The 10,390-nt window shown below is 53.1% G+C and overlaps 1 long non-coding RNA gene across 1 annotated transcript; it reads left to right on the top strand.

Moving 5' to 3' along the window:
* The first annotated feature begins 1,871 nt into the window (after positions 1 to 1,871).
* On the top strand, positions 1,872 to 10,007 carry LOC131505437 (uncharacterized). The gene is made up of 3 exons (XR_009258394.1): positions 1,872 to 1,992; positions 3,697 to 3,790; positions 9,357 to 10,007. It is a non-coding gene; the product is annotated as an uncharacterized LOC131505437 (long non-coding RNA).
* Positions 10,008 to 10,390: the final 383 nt, after the last annotated feature.

Below are 10,390 nucleotides of genomic sequence, written 5' to 3'. Positions count from 1 at the left end.
CTCACATTCTGTCTCTCAAAAATAAACATTAAAATAAAAATGAAAAAAAAAAAAAACACAGATGCTGAACAGGCAGGTGGGGGGGGGGGGGGGGGAGGATCTGCATTTCTAACCAGCTCCTAAACTGTGCTGCTGCTGCTCATGGTCCAGACCGCTCTCTGAGCGGCAAGGATCCAAACCATGGAGTCACTACATGGGAAGCACCAGGGTGTAAACCCCCAGCCCTAACCACTGAACTTGGCTTCTCAGAGGAATCCTTCTGCATGAGTCATAAAAGCCACGAGAAGTTCACAACCACATCTCCCTGCCCAGCGCAGTTTACCGACTGCCTTGCTGCCCAACAACATATAAATAAGGACCGAAGCCCCAGAGGGGAGAGCAGGCTGTGGTGGCACGTCACCGCCACCTGCCCGGCCTCTCCATCCCCTCTCCCTGAAGCCTGCACGTTGGCATCCAGGCCGCCCCTCCCCTACTCTTCAGACCCACGGTCTGGGTGGAGCCTCGCTCCCCGATGTCAGGGGCAGGACTTGAGCTCCAGGCCTGGCCAATCAACACACCGCATCCCCTGCCCCAGCACAGCAATTGGTTCAGGCATGGGCATGTGACCTGAAGCCGGTCCAATCAGAGAGCCCCAGGGCTTCTGGGGGAGCCCTGCCGGAAGACTCTCACCCATCTCTGTGTTGGGTTTGAGGTTGAGCGGGTGGGAGACTACGAGAGCAGATTGGGAAAGGGGAAGAAGGGGTCGTTTTGCCCCCCAGGGTAGATTTGGCAATATGCGGAGACATTTCTGGTTGCCATGACTTGGGGGAAGGGGCTACTGGCCCCTAGGGGGTGGGGGCCCAGGATGCTGCCACATATCCCACCGTGCAAGGAACAGCCCTGATAACAAAGAATCCTTGCCCAAAATAGTGCTGCGATTGAGAAACCCTGGGCCAGAGATTCTGTAACCATCTTGTGCCTGTGGAAGGAAGAATCTGCAGCTGTTACAGGCCACTCAGTGGAGCCTGAGAACGGCCCCTCCCAGTGGAAGGCGGAGTCGAAGGATGGAGAGAAGCCGAGTCCTGGGGACATCATCCGAGTCCTGGATCCAGCTTTGCCTGAAGCTAACACCGCTCCTGGACTTTTCCATTTTGTGGCCCAGTCAATGACCGGCTTAAGGCTGTTTGATGAAGTTTCTCTGCCACCTTTACCTCCTCACAGCAACGTGGTGAAATAGACTGGCCTTGTGTCCCTCTCCCTCTCTCTGCTTGATAGATGGGCAGTCCCAGGCCAGAGAGCCTGTGTGACTTACCCAAGGTCACACAGCAAGCCCACAACATGCATCACACTGGTATTTGTTCAGTAACCTCGTACAGGACAAACCTTATTTTTATATTAAACACAGCTCCATGGAGCAGAATGCCAAATTCACACTGATTTTCAAGATACAATAGAACACCTCAGAAATAGGAGTTAGGGGTAGCGTTGGGACTAGAATCCTGGCGCTCTGATCTCCGGTTCAACAGGATTCTGCACCCCAACCTCCCTCACCTTCAAATGACCCATGGGTGATGACAAAATCTTTCACACCCGTTTTCTCAGCCTTACGGCGATCCTGCAGTCAAGGCTGTTGCTGGACCAAAGGCGGCCTGCTTCTTGGTGAGCTAGAGACCGAGACTACGCTGGGCGGAGGTCACTGTATTTGTACAAACAAGAGAATCACTGGGGAATGGTTTCCAGAGCTGGGACGCCCCGGCAGCAGTAAGGGCTTGAGATGAATATTCAGAGGGGGGTTTTAACATTCTAATGAAGCTGAGGTCACTATCGGGGAATTTCTGATTCATCCAGCAGGCGTGGTCCTCGAATGTTTCTTCGTTTCTAAAAGATGATAAGCAGAAGCTTCTAGGGGTTTTCTGAGTTTAGGAGGTCAGGGCATCAATCCTGAGCTCAGGGGGTCAAGGAGTCACCGGTGACATGGCCTGGACGGGGAACTAAGAAACTCAGGCCCAGAAGGTCAGTGAATCGTCCAAGACATAATGTTTGAATCTGACTGAGGACTGGAGCCCAGGTCTTAACTGCTGATGCCCATTTTCATTTCTGCCTTTCTGGCTGTGGTCACAGAGCAAGGCTGTCTCACCAGAGCCTGGCCTGCCTGAGGCTGGGCTCTGACCACAAGGAGACCGAGGGTCTAAGAAAGAGTGAGGAAACTCTTCATTTGCTCCATCCTTCTCCCACCAAAAATAAGGGGCTTCCCGCGGTCCCAGGAGGAGAGTCAGAAGGCCATCGCCAGGGACATCAAGTAAAGGGGCTTTGAAAACACATCAACGTAGGTTGGAATTCACACTCTGCCTCAGAGGCTGTGCGAGCTTGGGCAGGTCACATGACCTCTCTGAACCTCAGCTTCCTCGTCTGATATATGGAACCCTCTCGCAGGGTTTTGTAAAGCTGAGATGAGACATGCGAATGTACCGGACGTCTGTGTGGTGTTCGGTGGGTGTCAGCCCCCTTTCTGAGAAGGTCCTGCTTTGACCCCATTTGGAAGATGAAGTTATTGGAAAAGGCGCAAACTGCTGTCGTCTTGGGAGCAGACAATAAAACACATCTTGATCCATCCCTCTGCCAGCTCTCTCTCTCTCTCTCTCTCTCTCGCTCTCTCTCTCTCCATGGCTAGAGCTCTGCCAAACCCCAATTGTGTGGACCTATCTTGTGCTTTTCTTGTGGAAGCATGTTCCTTGTGTTTTTCAAATCCCCACCACAAGATTGCCATACAGACTGAGCACACATTTCTCTCCCTGTTTCACAGATGGGTGGGCCCTGGGCCTAGAGGCTTCCATGACTAATGCAAGGTCACACAACGAGCCAGGGCCTAGCCTAGAGTGGGAATCCTCAACCTCGGTACCGTGGACATCGGGGACAGGATAATTCCTTCTGAGGGGTGGCCCTGTGCACTGTAGGATGTTCAGTGGCACCTCTAGTCTACCTGGTAAATGCCAATAGTGCCCCAGGCCCCGCCGTGACAACCAAGAATGCCTCCAGCCGTTGCCACACGTCCCCTGACTGGGAACACGGGCCCCGCTGAGAACCACCGGCCTGGAGTGCTATTTGCCCAGCGTTTCCTTGAAAACACAACTCCAAGGACCAACAACCAGTACTTTTCTTCTTTCCTTAACACGTAGCATAATCTCTTGAAAGCAAATAGAACCCATATTTCAATATCTACCTCTGGCATCTTTTTCAAAGTATTTCCAGGGTGACAGGTGGGGGAAAAAAGTACTGGGACACAGGCCCTTTTTTCCACTTGGCTTTGAGCAAATCCACCTCTTCTGTGCTCCTAGTAGATCTCTGGCCTGTAAACCCACTCGTAAAACCAGGGCCTTGGCAGAGCGACACTTACAGGACTCCTGCGGACTCACCACGATCAGGGGCCTACTGCTGTCTGCCCTGGTGGTAGGGGGTAAGCCCTGTCACTCAGAGGAACTTTCCCAGTCCCCTCCCCCTGGTGGTTTGGGGACCTCCCTGCCCACACTGGACTCAATCCTATGGTTATAAGAAAGCTGGAGTGGAGTTCCAAAGAAGTAGAGCAAAGGGCAGGACTCCTTGGCTTCTTGGGATCCTTCCAGAACAAGCCTTTTCTCTTTAGGCTTTGGCAATGCAGCAAGTGTGGCTTCTATTGTTTGGGTCACTACTTCCTGGATCCAAAACCCTTTCTCTGTTTAGAATTCCAGCTGTGTGCCGCCCACTTACCTGCCCCAACTGCCCGGGATGGTTGGAGGTGAAGACGTAAGGCCTGACACCCGGCCCTGACAGGTGAGTAAACCCACCCTCCACATCTTCCCCCCCCACCGACCCCACACCCCGTACTTACCTACCTCACATCACCCCTTTTGCCCTCCGCCATGGGGTCTGTTGCCCTGGCAAAGATGAGGAACAGTGGGGACTTGGAGGGCAAAACGGGAAAAGTCACTAATAGATTTCTACGGCCTTGGTCAACCTTGGAGGTGGAGGGAGAGGGGTCTTCTCAGGCTTCCGGGAAAGAACTGCTCCTCTCCGCTCTCCACGCACACAAATTCTCAAATGCAGTCTTACCCTGGCGACCAACCACATGCTTGCTTGCAAATGTACTGTTCCCCTACGAACCATTCACAGCACCTATGCAAATGTCCCTTGCTTTAAGGAGCCAATCGGTGCTGTTTATTCAAATTAAGTCTCAACTACAGGCAAACTGACACTACCAACGAAAGTAAATGTTTCCTTTACCTGGAAATAGTCAGAGTGATACAGAGATTAAGACGCTGCGTGCGACACAGACACAAATTACTAAGACGTGTTAGCGGTAGGAATCCCAAAGGAAGCATGTGAGGCTGGCCTTGACATAAATAAACATAGTAAAATCTCTCTTCTCTGACATGATTGGGACTGAGTAAGTGAAAAACTGGCCAGAGGGAAATTATTAGAAACCACACATACTCTGTAAACATTTTATTTTAATTTAAAACTTGTAACTATAGGTGTGTTCATCAATCCTTTGAGTTCTTAACTGTCTTATATAAACCGCTGCCCTCATAAATCACCTATAATTCCCTTTCTTTAAGATGGCACAATGACTCTGAGACACGTATGAAGCAACCTGCACAAGCCCTTCCACGTTTTTATGGCCTTTCTTCCCCCATCGTTTAGCTTTTGCACAGACACCTAATGCCGTAGCAATTTTTTAAGGTCACGGTTATCCAGTTTCTTCCAACCGTTTAACTTAGTTTCCACATAAATCACAACGCACTTTCTGAACTCCTGTTCATGGGTTACACGCTTGATCAGTTTACAGACTGGCAGCGTGAGCACAGCTGGCATAAGCCATTTGGGAACAAAGAAGCCGGAAGGGGGTGAGTGTCCAGACTCCATGCCGGCCTCTCCACTAAGAGAGCTTCCATCACAGGGGCGCCTGGGTGGCTCAGAGGGTTAAGCCTCTGACTTCGGCTCAGGTCGTGATCTCGCGGTTCGTGAGTTCGAGCCCCGCGTCGGGCTCTGTGCTGACATCGGAGCCTGGAGCCCGCTTGGGATTCTGTGTCTCCCTCTCGCTCTGCCCCGCCCCCTCCCCCACTTGCACTCTGTCTCTCAAAAACAAATAAATGTTAAAAGACAATTTTTTTAAACAGAGATTCTCTCACAGAATGGTGATGGATATTTCAAATATTTCACAACGTAGAACTTGGGTCTGTGGCTTGTGCCAGCTCTCCTGCTTTTCTCAGCCTCCCGCGATAATTTTTCTCTGGAAAGTTGGGAGAGGAGCCATCCACTCTCCCCACAGAGGTCACCTCTGTGCACAGCCAACCAGTGCTGCCCAAGAAAATATTGCCCCACCCTCTGGGCCATTTGGTGCCGCTCTCTCGTGCAAACGTATCCTTGCCTTGGGATGGTCCTGGAAGAGTCTTCATTCCCTGCTTCTGCTTCCCTGGCAGATCTTTTTGTTTTTACTGGGGTGGGTGGGCAGGTCCAGCAGGGTGGGGACTAGGATGAGGCAAGCAAGACATTTACTTTGCGGCGAGATATTTTTTTATTAAAAAAATTTTTTACGTTTTTTTAAATTTATTTTTGAGAGAGAGAGAGACAGAGCGTGAGCGGGGGAGGGGCAGAGAGAGAGGGAGACACAGAATCCGAAGTGGGCTCCAGGCTCCGAGCTGTCAGCACAGAGCCCGACGCGGGGCTCGAACTCGCAAACCTCGAGATCATGACCTGAGCCGAAGTCGGACGCTCCACCAACTGAGCCACCCAGGCGCCCCCACTTTGGGACAAGATTTAAGGGGACGCCACATGACTCAGACACCAAATGCATAGTATCTTAATGCAATTTTTAAATCAAACTTGATGCAAAAATAACTCACATTGAACAAAATATCAAAATTTTAAACAAAGCCGGGATTAATATAACTTTGGCTCTGCAATTCCTGAGAGACCTCTCTAGTCTACACTCACCCAAGATTGTGGCCCTAGTTCACAATCCACCAGGCACTTGAAAATAAAGTGCTAGGTATCTAACGGCCTTTATGCCATGGACCATACTGCACAAATTTCTTTCGGCTGCCTCAGTTCACTCATCTGTGAAATGGGAATAATAACAGTGCCTCGTGGGATTGCTATGATGGTGTTGTGAGCTGATGCACATTCTGAACTCAGAACAGTGTCTGGTTCGTGGCAAGTGTTCAAACTATCAGACAAAGCATGAGCTTTGGTTACTAATCATCCCGAGAGCCCTGCACCGTAGGCGTGATGAGCTCCATTTTCCAGAGAAAACATTTTTTCAATATTGCATTAGAATGTCATTTCCCCGATTACTGAGTTTCTTGGTGCTCCCTTAAATCTTGCACTTGAGGCAGGTGCCTCGCTCACCTTACCCCAGCCCTGCTCTCGGGGATGAGACTCTGAAGAGCTGAGAGGCCCCCCCTGTGGCTGCCGGACCAGGTGTCCCTGCAGCACAGCTGCCATTGCACCTGCACAGGGTCTCTGGCGGCCAACAGCTGGGCCCTGACAGCTGCCGGCTGCATCAGGTGACCGTTGGTCCCCAGACCCCAGCCCGCTCGCCCCGCCAGCCAGCACACCAGTCTCCGCAAGTTGGAACCTGGGCAGGGCAGTGAGGGGGTGTAAGGAGGAGACCCATGTCCTGCCCTCGTAGGGGTGCTAGATGTGGCCTCCAGATCTAGAACTGGGTTCCCATGAGCAACTTGAATGACTTCTCCAAGCCTCAATGCCATCACTGGCAGAAACAAAAAACAAACAAATGAAAAACACACAGCAGACAATAGAACTTAGCGTGGATTAAATGAGATGATGAGTTAAAGGGCCAGCACTTAGTAAGTGCTCAGTGAAAGTGAGTGGTTAATGTCATAAAGACCCACAAGGGAAAGCAAAGTCTCTGTGACATTCATTGTTCACCTGTCCTCCTTCCTCCCTAATGACCTCTGCTTATCTGGTATCAGTGGGACTCTCCCACTGCCCACCTAGTCTTTGAGCTCAATGAGGTGGTGGGGAAGGAATAGAGGCCGGGAGTCAGGGGTCCTGGCTTCTGGACCCCTTACTCCTCTCTCAGCCTCAGTTGCCCCTCTAAAAAGGAGGGGTGGGGTGAGAGGGGCACCTGAGTGGCTCAGTCGGTTAGGGGCCTGACTCTCGGTTTCAAATCAGACCACGATCTCACGGTTCCGTGAGTTCAAGCCCCGCATCAGGCTCTGCGCTGACAATGCAGAGCCTGCTTGGGATTCCCTCTCTCTCTGCCTCTCCCTCCCTCCCTCTCTCTTTCTCTCTCTCTCTCTCAAAATAAATAAACTTTAAAAAAGATAAAAATGAGGGGTAGGAGATTCAATTAGAAAATGCCCGTGAGGGCAAATGACTCCTATTTTCTTTGTGCCCAATCCATGAGTTTATGTTATAACTTTTATTTTCTAGTATGCTTTATAGTTACTATGATGTGGTTATAATTATTATGTAGTTCTAATTATTATGCTGTAATGAACTCATTGTCCCTGGGGAAGACAAATTCCCAGGCTTACTTGGGCCCATCCCAACATTGTCCAGAGCCAGGCCTCTGAAGTGTCCCTAACCATGGTGGGGGCGGGGCGGGGGGGACGGAGAGAGCAAAGGACTATGGGAGCCGACCCTCCAGCTGGCGGGGCAGGGGCTTTCTCCCCGGCTCCTCCGGGCCCTCCCCATGGAGCTGGGCAGGTGCAGTCTTTCCGCTGATGAACGCAGGTCACTGGTGTCAAGGTCCCCAAGCTCACGGTGTTCAAGGACTGGAACCGCAACCAGTTCCACGAAGGGTCCCTTCCGTCTGAGTGCCCTTGCAGGTTAGCTTGGCAGGGGTGCAGATGCGGAGGAGAGGCTGGAGGGGAGCGGCGGGGGGGGGGGGGGGCACAGTTCTGGCGGGAGGCAGTGGGTGCAACCCCATGCCCTCCTTTGCTTCTCCTGCAGGGAGGGGGAAGAAAGACGCTTTGTGCCCTGAGAGGCACAGCCAGCCCCAAAGACACCTGGGGTGGAGGTGGGGCTGTGAACCAGAGGAGGGAGAGGCAAAGACCATCAGAGCCACCTGAGCCTCCTGCCCACTAAGCCTGCAGGTCCCCCGCTCACCCGGGGCACTCACTGATGGTGCGTCTTCCATGCCAAGACCTGGGGACACAGGGAAGGGTCTGCGGGCCCCACAGCTGTCAGTGGAGTAGGACACACTCCCTCCTGCCTTGCCCACCCGCTGACCCCTCCCAACAAGGCCTTTCACATTTTCAAAGAGTCCCGGATACCCTGCAGGGACATCCTGGGGTAACTAGGGTCTCTGAGCCCTCCAATGCCTCCCAGGAGGTATCCCCCGCCCCGCAGGGAAATGGCAACGGCCCCCAGCCCACCTCTCCTCTTAGATAAGCGCAGACCATTCTCTGTTCACCTGGCACCTTCACTGACCCCCACGGATCGTGTGCCATGCTGGGCACTGGACTCTGGGTGCTGGAGGCAAGGAGAAACACCGGTCACCCGCCAGGACCCGGGGACCTACGTGTGGCTGTGAGGCAGTGCGGGGTAGCGGTTAGGGGGTGGGCTCGTGGAGCCCGGTGCCTTACGGACGGATAATGACCGGGTGGCCCGCGTGAGTTCCTCGGCTTCTCTGTGCCCCAGTTTCCTCTTCGATAAAATGGGGGTGACAGCAGGGATGTTACGAGGATCAGGGACTAAAGCACACGGAAAGCGGCCCGGCACGTGACAGAAGCCACACGCGGAAGCCAGTGCTTGGTGCAATCATAGTGCAGGAAAGGTGTGTAAGTGCGGCGGGACGTGTCTGAGCCGTGGAGAGAGCGGAGAACGGCCCCAGCAAGTGGGGAGAGGAGGGTCCTCTGCCCAAGAGAGAATTTGGGCAGAATCGGCCACTCACCCCTGCCCTTTCCCGCTGTCACGGTGCAGGCCCCATCGAGGCACGTCAGAGACTTTGCAAGGGCTGGGCGGGGCCTGCCTCACCCCTGAATCTCTAGCCCCTAACCCGGGGAGGGGCACAGAGAAGGGCCAGGGGACATTTGCTGGACCATCAGGCTTCCTTTGTGACCACTAGCTATTACAGGTTTAGTCACGCCTTCGTTCCACAGATATCTGTTGAGCGAGCACCTACTATGTGCCAGGCCCTGTGCGAAATGTTTCCCCCAGCCAGTAAACGAGCTTAGTTATTCTGCACAGCGGCCTTGGGCGAGAGGTACTTTTATTATCCCTCGTTCACACATGAGGAAACCGTGACCTAGAGAGGTTCAAGAACTTGCCCAAAGTTACAGATCTAGAGAGGAGCATTAAATGAGGTGTGATGTACCTGGCAGAGGGCCTGATCTTAATTTTTTTTTAATTTTTATTTATTTTTCCGAGAGAGAAAGAGAGCACGAAGGGGGGAGGAGCAGAGAGAGAGGGAGACCCAGAATTCGAAGCGGGCTCCGGGCTCCGAGCTGTCAGCACAGAGTCTGACGCGGGGCTCGAACCCACGGACCGGGAGATCATGACCTGAGCTGAAATCGGACACTTAACTGACAGAGCCACCCAGGCGCCCCAGACAGTTATCTTCCCTTTTCCCTGCTTCCCCATCACCTTCCCGGAACCCAGAGATGCCCTGTTAGCCCTCCTCTCCCAGTCCAAAGAGCGGGTCTGCAGTTCCAGAAGGGCCTTGAGCAAAAAGCATCCCAGCCAGGACTTCAAATCTGCATAATTTATCCACACACAGAGCCACTTCTGCAACCCAAGATGCCACTCCTGAACGGCTGCCCAGAGAGCTCATGCTGCCAAATCTTTCAGAAGACGCCTCATCACAGACCCACAGAGAGCAGGAGGACGCCCTGTGGCCGTAACCCTCAGCGTTCCTTCATCCAGTCAGCCTGCTGCGATCCAGCACTCATGACGGCTCACAGAGGGCACAGGGGGTCCCTGAGGCAGCCTGGCGGCCCCTACCCTCAAGGGGCTTGTCAACTGGATGGGACGCACACAGACAAGACACTGGAAAACTATGAAATGACACAGCATATGTCAAGGATGGGGAGGAAGGAGATGGGGGGGCGAGGGGAGAACTGCCAAGACCAGGGACTGGTCACAGCAGGGACAGTGGTCCTGGGGCCAGTGAGCGGAGCAGCCCCGTGGCGATAGCGGTTATCCGAAGTGACATTATGGGACAGATGGCTAAGAACGTGCGTCAGAACCGAGAAGGTCGTCAGCACTGAGGGCATCTACTATCTGTCCTACTGGTGTCCTATCTGTCACTCTTCCTGTTACCTATTACCGCATAACAAATCACCCACGAACTTCAGGACTGAAAGCTGAATGGGCTCAAGTGGGTGGTTCTCACGCTGGATCTCTCGCGAGGTGACAGACACACGGTGCTGGCTGGACTGCATCATCTGGAAGGTTTCCTCCCGCA

The sequence above is a fragment of the Neofelis nebulosa genome, chromosome 2 (assembly GCF_028018385.1).
Source record: "Neofelis nebulosa isolate mNeoNeb1 chromosome 2, mNeoNeb1.pri, whole genome shotgun sequence".
NCBI classification, from domain to species: Eukaryota; Metazoa; Chordata; class Mammalia; order Carnivora; family Felidae; genus Neofelis; species Neofelis nebulosa.
Note: the sequence above shows the minus strand (reverse complement) of the source record. Positions and strands in the feature narration are given on the sequence as shown.